Here is a 16,799-nt window from a genome sequence, read left to right as displayed (position 1 = left end):
ATTACCTATTTTAATTTAATTAATTACGTTCCTATAAACATTTCACATAAGATACGTTTTGTAATACCCAGGCGATAGATCTCTAATGTATTTTAATTATCTCAACTTTCGGGGAGAGGACTGATTATCCTTAACACAGGCTATTTAATTTTAGCCTAGCTAGGATAGCCAGTACTTGACCTGTTTTTCTTTTAATGACCATATTATATTACACATTAAGTCTTTACTCATAGTGCAATCATGTAATAGTTTTATAGTTTTCTGTTTGAAATAAAAATAAATAATAAATAAAAATAAAATATCCTGAAATAATGTTTTAAGTCTATAAAAAATCTAACACACGCACACAAGCATATACTCTCAAGCTGATACACCCATGCGTGAGCATACAAGAAAAAACAGACAGGTTAACTGCATTGCCTTCATAGGTGACATAATCATAGAACTAAGTATAATTATATGCAATAATATTTCAGTATAATGGCGCTATAAATAACAAATATATTCAGAGCTTTCTCATAAGTACAGTCATGACGAAAAGGGGACGTGGGTAATATTTCGTTAGAACGTTCTCGTTTTATCTCATTGGCTACTGTCCAAAAAATACTGGCTAAGGACAGAGTGGTTTGTTATGTAATGCTCCTTGGGGGCACTAGAACCATAATAGAGACATCGCCCCAACATTAAAGAAGATAAACACTGCATTGTCTATGTACTTAACCGTGACGCGGTCGAATCTTTTTACAAAAATCGTCCGTTATTGTGTTATCTGGATACATTTTAAAGAAATTCCGTGGAAAAATCTGAAATATTCCTAAGAATAATTAAAAAAATATCTTCTACTCAATGTCTGCACGCAAAAGTTACGAGCGCTATTTATACGGCGTGATTAATTAATATAAAAATATTATGAACCTCGACAATGACTCGATATTACTCTTCATTATGAAAATCATTAATTTTTTTTGTTATAGATGACAAAAATTAGTCCGTCACGGGACGCCCGAATGACAGAACTTATAATTAGAGACACCAATATATAAACATGAAGTAGAATAAAAATTGTTTTGCTATGCGATTTTTTTCTGAAATAGGTAGCGAACAGACAAAAGGACCGCCTGGTGGTAAGTGGTCACCATCGCCAATAGACATCAGCGCCATAATTTAATTTTAATCATTCCTTATATCTCCATCAGCCTTGGGAACTAAGTTATAATGTACCTTGTGTCTGTAGTTACACTGACTCACTCACCTTTCAAACCGAGACATACCAGATGTCCTGCTTGGCGGTAGAATATATGATGATTAGGTGAGTGGAACCTACTCAGACGGGTTTGAAAACGCTACCACCAAGTAAATAACAAATATAAATAAAAGTGTGCAGTATAAATACTAACACGTACTATTTACAATGGTCACACAAGGTAGTGGAGAACCGCGCAGAGAGGTGACATAAGAGATGACAATCTCCTATCGGCATAGGAGTTTTCATCGTCCTCATTGACATAGGCCCTTCCTAAAATTTGGTCTGAACCTTACGTGTACAGTTTTGCGTTCCTCGACCTTTTACAAGTCAACACTTCATCTAGCTTTTAGGCGACTAATCAGAGTTTGCTGCTGCTCGATCTTCCCTCTGGGACTCGTCTGCTCTAATGTCATGTCATTAACACCCACTGATGCATGCACATTTAATGACATCGACATACGAATTAATGAAAACATTTACACAAAATAAGAACAGAATAATAAATGCTATTAGAAACTTCTTGACAATTGTTACGATTCGAACAAAAAATGTCCATATAAATAGACACACCACACCAACCACACACAATACCAAATCTCCGTCAGTCTATCGTCACGGCATTTGAGACAATAGACAGTCTTACTCCAAAGTCGCACCAATAATTGTTTCAAATCAAAAAGAATAGTTTTTAAAATTATAACGAACGTCTTAAATTTTCTGGGTCTATTATGTCTTATTAGTGACCTGCCCCGGCTTCGCATGGGTGGGGTTTATTAATAAAGAAAATGAGAGCGGTAAGCAAGAAAATATTTTAAATTAGGTTTATTACCAAAATTACTCCACGGCATATAAATTTAAATTTAGGTAATGGTACTGTTAATTTTTTTTCTTTTAATTTTATTTATAGATTTCAGTTGTACGGCTGTGGAATAAAATTGTACAATAGAAAAAAAATTTAATATTATATCCAAGTATCCAACATATTTTGAAGCAGTGTGGTGGAATTAATTCGAATCATTTTCCCTAACAAGAGGATACTCTTACCAGCAGTGGTTTACAAGTCATTACCTGTTACCATTTGTAAACGAAAATATTTTATTGAAAATAGCGAAAAATCTGTTTTCCTCATCCCTAAATAATCAAAGATTAAAGTCAACGTCTAATAAAATTTATACCAGTAAACACTTCTCACTCAAACTCATGCCATCTAATTTAATAATGATAATTGCTACTATCTAGCTTCATCAAAATAAACATGATTTTTAATTTATATTATAAAGTTCCAAACATTATCTATACATATAATAAAATTGGAGTGTCTGTTTGTAATGTACTTAACGCATATATATGTATACTCGATACATATACCAAAATAATATTTTTTACAATTTTTCGAACGGCTGGACCGATTTTGATGTGACTTTCACTGTCAGATAGCTGATGTAATAAGGAGTAACTTAGGCTACAACAATAACTTTTTTGTTAAATTCAAACGCGCATGAAGTCACGGACACAGATAGTTTCTTGATTAAATACTAAGCGTGGATGTAACGTGACGTAAAGATAACCTAAGATTACTTGTAGGTTGTTAAGTAAGTTGATTAGTAGTAAGATTTCATATAAATCCGTCTAGGTACATATCTCTACCCCGGGTGGATGTATAACATACCTAAACTGGTAATATTATTACTGTATTCCGATTTGGATGTTACTACAACCGCAAGGGACATATGACATCTTAGCTCCCGAAGTTGATGGCGCATTGGCGATGGGAGGCGTGGTTAATATTGCTTGCAACGCCAACATATATGGAAACCAGATAGTACGTAATACTTTTTAAGGCAATGACTTTTGCCTAACCTTATATACGTCCTCAAAATGTTCATATCGTTTTAAATTTTGACTTCGAACAAATATTAGAAGTACTTCAAATATCAATTGTCGAAAATTGTAAAGTTTCTTACAAAGATAAATGTTTACAATGAAGTTCTTACTTGTCGATCGTCTGTGAAGTTATAGAATTGCATTATTATGAAAAATAATTAAAAAGTTATCGTTCATATTTCGAGTGGATAGAACACTAGGTTAAAAAAAAAGTTTAAAATAAAAAAATACTGTTATTTGCAGTTGCAGTAGTTATATGCAGACTAATTATTTTTAATGACCCAATTACCGAGCTCTATAACATTGTCATTATTACGATACAAGGATTTATTCCAATAAAGCAACTTAACAATTAACAACAAACGTTAGCAACAATCGAACTTAGAAAAAAAGATAAAGTTAGTGTACAGCGAGTATGTATCAGTAAAAATAAAACAAAGGACTTATTAATTAATAATCAAAAAAGACAACATTGTAAGCCCATAAGCAAGAATATGTAAAACTCAAAATTCGAAAATTAAAAGTCGCCCAAGCGCGATTTCTTACATGCCTTATTTGGATTAAATCGATTGAACAACAGAATTAATTATGTCCTAATTGACTTCGCCAATGTGTCTTACATAAGAGACTAACCACCACAAATGATTGCCCAAGAGCTTGGGAGTAAGCACAGTTACAGTATATTTTCCCTTAATTCCATTATCTAATGGGACGGCAAATCTAACAAGACCGTAAAGAGAAGAGGAGAGAAGAGCTCAGGCACAGAACCAGTCTGCTATTTGGTATTTCCAAGCTTGGAACTAGGATGTCGGGTTCCATGAAATTATTTAGACAAATTTGTACAATATTCACGATACGAAATGAGAAGACGCATCTACTCTGAATCGAATCGATTTATGGGAAGATACCAGCGACCATTGCGAAGACCGGACAGCTGTAAACTCCCAATCGGTATGATATATCAACTATTTCGTAGACTAGACCGATTACCGACTGACCTAGCGATATGTCAAAGCATAGCAAGCATAGCATAGCAAAAATTGCAAAGACTGGAACATTGTTTTTTTATAACGAATTAATCATTTTGTGTACTGGGGTAGTAAAAACATGTTACTTTTACTGACAGCATTACATTCAAGTTACATTTTCATAATTATATTACAAACGAAGTATAATTAAAATATCAGGATTCCAAAAACAATTTCGATTCGTCAAACTTTTGTGTAAGTTTGCCTCAAGCGTCACGGCCCGTAAGCCGCCGTTCAATCACATTTTAATTAAAAATAAGCAAAACTCAAATAACGGCTTAACCAAAGTCTCTTATTCCGCGAAAAATAACATACGAAAATTGAGGCAAGACTATAGAACTAGACGTAATAAGCACACGTTGTTTCAATGAAAATATTCCGTTGTACGGATTTTTTATCGGCCGCTTTGATGTTCACGATAAAGGCAAAAAGACAGGAATGTAACTCTTTTTGGAAAAAAAAAATGATATGTTCAAAAGTGGACATTGATTCATTCTATTGAATTAAATATAAAAATATAATACTCGCTGCACCTGCGGCTTACCAGCGCAAAATTGATCAAATTTTACCTAAAACACACAAAAGTCACCCCATTTTACTCTCTCGAGAGGTGAATGGATAAAGTAGCCCATGTCCTTTCCCAGGGCTCCCACCATCTCTATACTAATTCGGTTCAGCGGATGAAAAGGTCGTTACCCGACAGAGTGACTTCCGCATTTATAATATTAGTATAGATGTTTTTACTGTAATTAAATTGTACGACTGTAATTACCTAAATTCTTGCTTGCATTTTGTTGTGTACTTTTATTCGTTTGAATTAAGCAAACTGAGCTGCTTGTTAATAAACTTCGACAATGTTGGATCTATCATCGTGGATTTTGGCACGTTGGAGAATTTTTATGCTTTCCACTTTGTCCTTAAGGGCCGGTCGCATCAACTTCTATCCCGTTTGACCAAGCTTCATGACAATTTATATACAGTCGTAAAATATTATAGAGCACATATCGGATAAGCAACGTATACATTTTAATCGCCATTCCAATTTCTAAATATCCAAACGTGACTAAAATAGCAGTTTTCTACCCATACTCGTTATACATCTGTAACGCGTGAGGGTTCGTGGATACGCTGCCTAACTCACGTAAATCACTACGTCACAGTATACTTTAAAGATTTTCTGTGACTTTTCCAAAACTTTTGATTGTGTCCAACATGATTCCTTTCGAATTTTGTATCTTAACAATATAATTCAGAGGGTTGACGTTAAAGAAAAAAGGTTAAAAACCTTTTTTCTTTTTTCTTAGTTAGTATGGGGAGTCCCTCAAGGATCAACTGTCGGACCTCTTCTATTCCACATATATATAAAGTACTCTTGCAAGAAACAAACATGATGTAGTATTATTTGCTGATTATATCTCTATCTATCTTAGTTTTTTAAATTAAAAGAACAGTAGTTTAATGTTAATAAACTTATATTAGTAACTCTTGTGTGGGGCAATGTAAACGGTTTTACAACGGGAGCGCCGAAAGCGTTAAAAATTCTTCCGTTGCCAAATTAAAAAAACATGTTAAAGAATGCTTGAACGCGAATATTATTATACAAACGGTAAAGGTCAAAGGTGATAAACCTTTGGAACAAAACGCCTCTTGGCTAATTAAATTATTAGTTATATTAAATAATTTAAGAAAGTAAGTTGAAAAAAGAACCAGCTTAGTTTCATCTCGCCGGTTCTTCTCTGGTTAAGCAATTTTCTTTTCCAAACCGGTAGTAGTTATAAATTTGACAATAAAACGAAAGTGTAATGCTTCTACTTGGAATAAGGAATTTTGATCAGATTTTTCACTTAAAAATGTGACTTAATTTGATAATTCTGTTTTTTTTAATTTATTTACGTACATTTAAACCCTCACTAATAATTTATTCTAATTTGGTATCTGACTATCAGAATCACACATCAATATATATAAATGATGCTTTAATAACACTTTACTGGAAGGATTATAAAAATAAATAAGATTTAGAAAAAAACTAATCATACTCGTAAGAAATCTCTGATTAATCTGAAAATCCTCTGCGGCACAATAAAGAAAAAGAGGGACGATACATACAATCATATACAGTATGTACGACACAACTTTATAATGTACTTTAAAGTACAAATAGATCTACAACCACTATAAAAATATTGAAGTTTTAGTTCGTCCGTTCAAAATATGTCCCCATTTTTTTACTAACAAATAGATCATCAGTCGAAGATTTCATGTTTTTTGGCGGGGTGGAAGAAGGACCCAAGGGTCTAATAACCACCAGAATTAGAATCAGCTGGGACCTCGTTAAAAAGATATTAAGAGTCCAAGTTAAAGGTAATTTATGTACTAGAATAATTCCCATTCAACGAAAACGAGTGGTAGCCCCATGACAGACCGGTCACCTTTGAAATCTATAGTCTCGGGATCGAAGCCTGACAACTTTATTGATATAAATGTTTCTACTATAGTCAAGGAAAAATCAATGTTCATTTATTTCGGTTATTTCCCGCTTTTCATCGGTCTATTAACTAATTATTATATATAATATATTAAATCCAGATTTAACATGTTAGCGATTACCAGATTTGCTGGTATGAACTGGAATAGATGAAAAACATTTAAGCGAAAATAAACGTTATTTACATCATAAATATACAAAAATCAATGTTCATTTCTGTGAATTATTTCCCCGCTCTCTTACAAGGGTTAATTTATTATTCTGTCCAGATTTCACAGGTTAGCAGTTTTTGCACGTTGAATTTGCTAGCTGACCTTTGCGCCCCTTTTTAAGATGATCCCAGTAACAAATTGAAATTTCTTTCTAAACGGTAGTCTACAAGAGTTTTTCATACATACCAAGCATCCTGACTTGCACTTCTAAATTTAAAGGGAATTCATCGCTCATTACGTCTAGCTTAAAGATTTTTCACAGAAACTTTTGAACACAATTAGAATTTTAAAACGGTTATTTTGTTAAATTTTATTTTTTAATGAGAATGGATTTGAACAGAACGTATCGTTATTGTTTAAAATGTTGTAAGTACCATTTTGGATCAACTTTGTGAGCTGGATAATTTGTTTAATAACATAAAATATTAAACAATGTGACGTTATATGAAAATATCTGATAACGTTTCCTACAATTTATAGCACAGAGTTAATTAACAACGTTCAATAACTTTTCTGACGGTATGGCAAGACCATATATTTTTTCACACACATTTTTTTTTCACAACGACTAGATGTATGTGAGCGTGAGATTAGTCAATTTGTGACCACGGTATAGCTCTGTCGAAACGTCAAATAATTGAACTGTAATATTGGCTAACACGGTCTATAAAATATATTTATGTATGTGATATAACCCTTAGGGTCACGAAATCTCCAAACTATTGGTCTGATTCACTTAGCAGTAGTAGTAGTCGTTTTTCACTAAGAAGAGGTTGGTTAGTTAAATGTTATCTGTTTGAATTTTATGAATTTTACCCGTAGGAAGGCGTTACGGGCTGCTAGTAATTTATAAAATAGATTCAATATCACGATTTTTTTATATATATGTGTGTGTGAGCGTGTTTTCATGCGTGTATTTATTAGTACGTGTATAAATTTAAACTTACTTTCATAATAAATCAAGTTACAACACACGTCAAAAATACTGTAGAGAATTACGTATGTGTGTGTCGAAGTCAAAGCTAAGAAACTTGCACTGTTAGCTGTAAACTTTAGCCGTGCTTGATGCACATAAACCATTTTATATATTTTATTCCGGCTATAAACGCGATCATACCTATTTCATTTTATCCGTTACTTCGACAGAGTTGCATCCTCAGCTTTGGCATGATATTATGAGATCTAGAACAGCGGCTTATTGGAATCGAGTACTCTTATGAAAAAATAAGATTATTGATGCATTGAATGTTTCTATATTTAAATTTCTGATTCTCTGTGCATCGTGATAGAAATAACAAATGATATATTAATTCAATGGTAGGGCTTTGTATAGGGCATCGGATCACTTCATCAAAATAAATATACTCATTACAATTTTGGTTGTATGGCTTTGGCAAGCTCGTCTCGGTTAGTTCCAAACTATTGTCGTATATTCTTATGCCAAACAGCATTATTTCAAGATTTATATATTTATTGTGTATTGTTTGTCTTGTCGCTTGTTATAAGGCTACCGATCCCGAGGTTCTGGGTACAAACCCCAGGTCAGGCCAATAAAAAGTTATTTTTGTCGAAAAATGTTTCTGTCGAAAAATTCTCAGTAGCAGCCCGAAGTCAAGAAGTTGGAAGCAAATACACTGCCTCGGAAAACATATAAAACCGTTGGTCCTGCGCCGTAAGTCCTTCCGATTGTGTCTGATTTGTCGTCACGGATCATAAGTGACATAAAAAAAAATTGATTAGGACGTATAAAATACAAAAATCATTGTTAAAATATAATAGCAGTTTCATTTCAAACTAAAAACTTTATTTTTCTAAAAACTGCTATAACGTGGGTTGGTACATTTTGGTTTGGACTCGACTTGAATACTGATGAGAAACAGTTACCATAAAGATCGCGACCATAATATTACGATGTTCCTACAAAACTTTATATCTTTAAAGTACGTTTAAGAAGTACCTATTTAATCAGGCTCTCACGCTGAATCGCAAATTCGATTCTTTGTACAGTCACTAACGAAGGCTATTAAGCACATCTTTAACGAAATTGTAACAATACCGTGTCTGTGCTTACGGAAATTAATTGGCAGGACTGAGGACCGATTTATATTTTCTTTTGCTTCCCACAGAGACTACGGTACGTTACGTGATAACGTTAGCTCAATGTATATGACATATCATTATTTAAAACGTTACATAATAAACATAACATAAAACGTTATTTAAAACGTTATTTAGACTAAATAATCGTTATTGTTGTATCGTTACAATTCGTCTACAACGTTATTAATATTGGTAATGGTAATAACGCCTTATAATTTATAATCCCACTGCTGAACTAAGAAAGATGCTTCTTCCAGTACGAGTGTATACTCACTCGTGGTGCATTTTTATCCGGTACATGAAAGTTTATTAATTATTATTTCCTTCAGCGTCGAACACTAGACGATTTACAAATAAAAATAAAACAAATGAAAATTTTATATATGTGGTACTTGCCCGGGTAAATAATTTTAGAAGACATTTGAATATACAAGGAAAATAACTTGGGCCCAGAAGTAAGATAGACGAGTACCCCAGTACGAGTGGAAAAATAGCTCCAGGCACATAAGAAATTTTGAAGTTTGGCGGTATACATTCCATAATTAAACTGAATGTAAAGCTAACACCGAAATTAACCGGAAAATTTATCATTTATATTTCTATAAAATCATGAATTATAAGGTTATTTTATCGACAATCGTGCATAGTATTCACAGGTTTTATTTAAAGCTACTAATATTAATAAAAGAAATATTTATTATAAAATAAATATATCATTATTATATCGAATATATATAGCACATATGAGAGAAGAAATAGGCACCGGAGATCAGACAACAATGGCATACGAGTCAGTTTTACAACAAATCCCCCCCCCCCTCAACACCCACATACCGAAAGCGCACCAATAATGTTTAAAAATGTTTTCCATCAAAGAATAATACTTCATTAAACCCATGTAATATCGGATTAGGTAGCTAGTATAGTCAGTATGTATATACAGGGTGATTATCTGCGCAGTTCAAGGTGCTTTTAACAAAAAATATTGTCCATCCAGTCAACGTAATGAAACAGTCAATCAACCGCTTGCTGATAAATTCTCCTGACATATAAACCATTAGGCGCTCACCTTTTAAAATTGAAAAATATCAATACGGTGGATCGTTTAAAAAATGTCATATTATCATATTTACGGGATAAATTTAATCATTTGTTATCTGTGTTCGTAATTAGTAAGATTTTTTTTTTATTACTGTTCGGCTTCTATTCAGATAATATATCTATATTATCTGTGGCCATAATCGGTCATGAAGTCATAATCAATATAAAAAGTTATTTACATGAACTCAGTCTCAAAGAGATATCCTTCTAAATACGCATTTAATTCGAGATATATATATATGTAAATATATATATATATATATATATGTATATAACAAAGCTAAGAGAAAGAAAAGGAAAAGTCACCTTTAGCCCCCCCACATAACGCTCTTTCCTTATGTCACAATGTCTGCCAGTTCTCTACTACAGTAGAGTGAACTGACGTAAAAAATATTAACTTTTTAAATAATACGAATGTCAAGAAAAATGCAGCCCAGGTGAGCGATATCCGGTCGAAATGGCGATAAAAAAAAATATCGCCGACGCAGGACATCCGACAACTATGAAACATCGAGATCGGCTATTGAAAGAATTGTTAATTAAAGAAAACTAACAAATAAATATGGAGTAATACTAAAAAGAAATTTCGCTTATAAAATACAATAGTTCTTTTTTATGGCATTTGTTGGCGGACGAGCATATGGGCCACCTGATGGTAAGTGGTCACCACCGCCCGTAGACAAAGGCGCTGTAAGAAATATTAACCATTACTTACAACACCTATGCGCCACCAACCTTGGGAACTAAGATGTACCTTGTGCCTGTGATTACACTGGCTCACTCACCCTTCTAACCGGAACACAACAATACAGAGTACTGTTATTTGGCGGTAGAATATCTGATGAGTGGGTGGTACCTACCCAGACGGGCTTACACAAAGCCCTACCACCAAGCTAATTATAATATTATTTTTCTTATTATAATAATAATATATATAGCGCCAAAGTATATGTGCCATATATAACGGACTAGAGTGTGATGCTGGACAGGTGACTGGACTGCATAAGAATGTAAAACCATTTGTCGTCTCGGCTTACGAGACAGCCATTTTATAAAAAATACACAGACAAAATCCGTCTACTAATTCTTAAAAATGTTTCATTTATTAACATATATATTATATATATTTACGTTAATTATATATAAATGAAAATTAATTAAAAATAATTGCTGTACAATTAATAATGACCGCTTGGAATTGTGGCATTGAAGAATGCTAACAGCATTTACCCGTTGAATCGCGATTCCGATCCTCGGGGAAAAAACTGAACCAGCCCTCCTGTCACCGGTGGAATTAATAAGACGAGTAATAGTTTTAATAAATGTTTTTGCACTGTTACTCCATCATTTGGAAGATATATGCATTACTGTCAATATTTAAAACGGGATATTTACCATGTTTTTTATTTTTATTTGGAGCTCGATTCAACATTCATCAACCGCAAAACTTCAGTCTCGTGAACAAAACATTCGTAAATAATGTCGAAATATCGAGCTCCACCAAATAAAAATAAAAAACATGGTAAATATCCCGTTTTAAATACTGATAGTAATAAAAGTAACCATGTTAATTTAAAATCTTATATAGATATATGCATATTTTTTAATAATGAATGTTTTATTTTTATTTAATATAATGTTGTTTACACATTTAAAGACGTATCACTTAGAATGTTACCCACATCAGATATTAATTTTAAGTGCTTAGTGATAAGTGGATCAACATTTCTGAACTTCTTCCTCATAAACTTCAACGATGCCAAATGTCAAACTCGTCGAAACGCGTGACAGATTAAGTAAGAAATTATTAAATGGTTACAAAAAAGGTTTACACTATTTATTGTATTTTTTAATCAATACTGTAATAATTAATTAGATTTAAAATGCACTAAATTAAATATAATAATTATTATTACACATTTAAAGAGCACTTGGCTTACAATATTTGTCGACTGTTTACAAACTAGATTTATTATAAACGAACGGTGTTAACAATTATACATTATCATATACAGAACATTTGTATTGACAATGCTTTGCCAACCGAGGGTATTAAGTTATTATAGCCCTTTCCGTTTGCAATTAGCTTGGCTTATCCTTCATACGGAATAATTACACATTTGTAACATGATCACACGATCAGTGAGTCTATATTAAAGGTCACGCTCAAAGTTTTAATACAAGATTTTTTTATTTTAATTTTGGAACAAAGATGTTATTCATTTGTACAATATGGATAAAGACTTTTTTGATGTCTACCAAAATGGATTGCTAAACCAATGTGTACGTAAGACCTTACAAATGCCATAAGAACAAAAGATTTAATATATATATAAGATTTTTTCTTGTATTCTTTTTATTAGGACGACACAGTTAATGAAACACAATTGAGTTTCTCTGTAAAAAGAGATTTATTTGTTTAATTTAACAATAAGAAAGAATAAAATAAAATTTTGTATTTACCTACGAATTTTTACAAAAATAATATTTACATACCTGTAAAAAGAGAAACGACATTTAATGTTTATTTATTAACAATGTCTGTTCCTAAATCACAAGATACTTTATACTTTACTTTATACAATTACGAGATTGATAATATTTTTCATAATTATATTTTTTATAATTTAGTTGTCATGTCACTGCGCGTTCGATGACGGTTGATGCGCGGAATTCAAATTAAAGAATAATACATTTTTTCTTTACATCTCCCCCCCTCCGTAAAGAAAGTCAGGTGAAGATGTTTTTTCATGCACGGTCTTTAATCGTAGATAGGAGCTGGTGTTAGCTTTGAAATGTGGAAAAAAGTGGACTCTGATCTCTTATGTTCAATATTTATTTTGTAAATTGAGTTTGAAATTTTTTGTAAAATTTTGTACGGTCCAAGTTTCAATTCATCAAGCTTCTTTCGATTCAGTTTATTTCCATTTTCTATAAAAACAATATCACCGACTTTGAACTCTATATGTTTTCTATTTTTATCGTAAATTTTCTTGTTATAATTATGTGATTTGATTGTATTTTCTAAAGCTTTTTCCCTAGCCTGGATTAAATCATGGTCAGTCTTCTTCTGTTTCAGCTCATTTGGCAAAATCGTAACATCTGTACCATAAAGTAGGTATTTAGGAGCATATCCAGTAATAGTATGCTCCGTTTCATTGTATTTTTGCACACAGTTGTGGGCTATAGTCGTCCATGCCATTTTAGTGTCATGTTCGTTTATCTTGCACCGGATTTTATTAACCAATGTCTGGTTTAATCTCTCATTTAAGCCATTTGAAAAAGGAGAATTCACTGCTGTAAAAATTATGGGAATATTTTTTTCATCCAAAAATCTTTTAAATTCCTTAGAATTGATACCTGGGTATTGGTCTGATAGTATTAATTCAATACCATCACTTTCTGTACAGTTTCTTATTAATTTAATGAAGTCATTAGCATTTTGAGTACTTGATGTTAGAATATACGCGTACCTGGTGAAATGATCTAATAAAAGATGTAAATATTTCTTTGTTGATCTGGAACCTCCGAAACCTCCAATGGTATCAATAGAGCATATCTGAAAAGGTTTTGTGGCGGGACCCAAGTGGGACATCAACCCATATTTAATTTGTCCTCTTGATTTATTCTTTAAGCATACTGTACAACTTTCACAGATTTTTTTTATGTTTTTAGTCATATTTTCTGCTGTATACACTGAGCTAATCATTCTCTGCATTTGTTTAATTCCTATATGCCCCAGATCTGTATGTACACTTTTCATGAAATCTATGCTAAATTCCTCTGATATAATAATTTTTTCTTTCTTCCTTACTTTTTTGTAGTAAACATTTTGTTTTTTCATTAACTTGTTTTTTCTGCATTGTATATATTCATTATTAACCTGGTCTTTTAGAATATCTTCTAGTGTTATTATATTAACTACTTTTAACTGTTCCTCTGAGTTTTCATTTGGCCCAAGTACCGGGTTTCTGCTTAGACAATCAGCTTCAATGTTGTATCTTCCTGGCGAATATTTAATTTCGAAATCATATTGTGATAAGTAGTATGTTAGATCTCCTAATTCTTCGTCTGTTCTAGATCTTATGTTCATATTTTCCAATGGTTTGTGATCAGAAAATACAGTGAATTTCCGACCTATCAATAGATGTTGCCAATACTTTACACATTCCTTAATTGCCAGACATTCCAGATAGATGGCTTTCTTCCTTTTCTGTACTTCAGTCAATTTTTTCGAAAAGTACGCTACTGGTTTTTCTTCATTGTTATTTTGTGGTTGTTTTAGTACTGCTCCTACTCCTAATATACTAGCATCTGTGTATATATGAATAGGTAGGTTTGGGTCAAAGATTGTTAATATCGGTTGAGAACATAATATTTGTTTCATTTCATTAAATGACTCCTGACATGCATCAGTCCAGTCAAAGGTTTGTCCTTTTCTCAAAAGGTTATGCAATGGTTCCAATTTAATGGCTATATTTGGCACATATTTATGATAAAAATTTATTTTTCCCAAAAATTGCCTCACATTCTTTTGAGTTTTAGGAGTCGGGAAGTTTTTTATTGATATTAAGTTATCTTTCAGTGGTCTGACTGAATTATTTTGTATTATGTGACCCAAGTATTTAACTGTATCAGCTGCAAATGTGCATTTAGAGAATTTTAGTTTTAAGCCTTCGCATTTTATTGCTTCAAAGAGTTTTTCCAAATATCTGATATGATCCGAGAAAGTTTCTGAGAAAACTAAAATATCATCTATGAAACATACTGCGAAATCTCCAAGCTTGTGTTTCCGTATTATATTACACATTATTCTCTGAAATATAGCTGGGGAGGTTTTCAAACCAAATGGCAAACAGGTCCATTGATAGTGTCCCTCCTGCGTCACAAACGCAGTTTTGTGTCTATCTGTGATACGTAAAGGAATTGACCAAAACGCTGAGTTTAGGTCCAGCGTTGAGAAAAACTTGCAATCTCTCGTCTTTAGTATTAGGTCGTCAATAAGAGGGAATGGTTGTGATTGAGGCACAACAATTTTATTTAAGTCTCGAAAGTCGATGCACAATCTTGATCTTTTGTTTTCATCTCTTTTATAAGCTAATGTGACTGGTGCTGCGAATGGGCTATATGATTCTTCTATTATATTTCTTTCCAATAATTTTGCAATTTGATCTTCAATCTCCTTCTTATCTTCTATTGTGCAACGATATGGTCTTTTGGAGCAATATTTTTCTATAAGTAGATCAATGTGTGCTTCATAACCTGTTACCTGTCCTATGTCATATTTGTCCTTTGCAAACACAGACTTATATTTCGAAATTAATTTATCAATCATGGCCTGTTTTTGAAAGTCTAAATGATTTATGCAAATTTTGAACTTTTCTTCAAGTATGTCTTCATTGAAGTTTATTAAATTATCATATTTAATCTCTTTAGAGACTATATCTATTTTGTCTGTTTCCTTGGAAACTATTTCACTTCTTTTTATAGGTAATTTCTGCGTAATTTTTAAGTTTTCGTTTTGAACTAGGTAAAATTCTTTTATACAATCAAGACCCACTAAAAAATCATAATCGAAATTTTCCTTGTCTATTACGAAAACATTCATTTTTTTTTCCACATCAAAGATGGCTATATCAAGTGTTATTACTCCATTTGCCTTTTTAACGCCATTAATCGTTTTTAAATTAGTATTGTTGCAATGACTGGTTTCCTTATTTTTTATTTTTAACAATTTAGAATTTATTAACGAAACGTTAGACCCAGAGTCATAGATTCCAGACACTTCAACATTTTTATTCAGTACTAATTTCACTTTGATCAATGGCGGTACTATTAGTTTTTTGGATCTTCACACTGCAATTCACATTCCAATTCTGAATTATTAACGAGCTTTACTTGCTTTTTATCTTTTTCAGTATTTGAATTTGTTTTAAACCAGCAAGAATCTTCTGAATGATAGCGTACGCCTTTATTTAATTTTTCACAAATGCTACATTTTTTTTTCTCTGGCTTAGTATCTTCTTTCTTCTTGATAAATTTTCTTCTTGAAACTAAATGTTCTAATTTTCCAAGTTCACTAAACAAATTTTTTGTTTCTACGATTTGGTCTTTGTTGATTTTGTCTGTTATAAAATCTGGTAAGCCGGCAGCAATGATATCAATAAGAGTCCCTTCATCTATTGTTTTTCTTACCTCTAGTAAAAGTTTTTCTTTCTTTACTGCATATTCTAGTAAAGATCCTGATTGGTACTTGTAAGATAAAGCATACTTACTAGCAGTCCAACCTCTATTAGCATATGTTTCCAAAAAACATGATTTCCATTTTGACCACTCGGAATGTAAGCTAAGTTTCATCATCATGGAAGAATACCAATCAGTGCATGATTTTTCAAGAAATAATCTGAAGATTTCAATTATTTCTTCTTCTTTTACGATACTAAACCTTGTACATTCTTTTTCAAATACTTCCATCCACTGGTGTGCATTCGAACTTTTACCATCAAATTTTCCAATCACAAACTTGTCAGCTAAATTTTTAATACTTTGTTTTTCTTTGTCTTGTTGACTTTTAACAAATGTTTCCAAAATTTTCACTATGGGATCTTCTGAACACCTTTTACTACCAATAGTCATTTGTTCTTGGGTAGTTTCCTCTAAAAATTGATCCTGAAACATCATGTTTCCATCCTCATCAAAATATGTTTGTAGTATATCCTGTGTTGTTTTTATCCAAACAC

General features: G+C 32.3%; 1 protein-coding gene across 1 annotated transcript in view; it reads right to left on the bottom strand.

Moving 5' to 3' along the window:
• LOC113394249 (uncharacterized) overlaps positions 1–16,799 on the bottom strand; it is a 305,225-nt gene that overhangs the window by 285,769 nt on the left and 2,657 nt on the right. The window lies entirely within an intron of this gene.

This window comes from Vanessa tameamea, chromosome 16, assembly GCF_037043105.1.
Source record: "Vanessa tameamea isolate UH-Manoa-2023 chromosome 16, ilVanTame1 primary haplotype, whole genome shotgun sequence".
In the NCBI taxonomy this organism is placed as follows: Eukaryota; Metazoa; Arthropoda; class Insecta; order Lepidoptera; family Nymphalidae; genus Vanessa; species Vanessa tameamea.
Note: the sequence above shows the minus strand (reverse complement) of the source record. Positions and strands in the feature narration are given on the sequence as shown.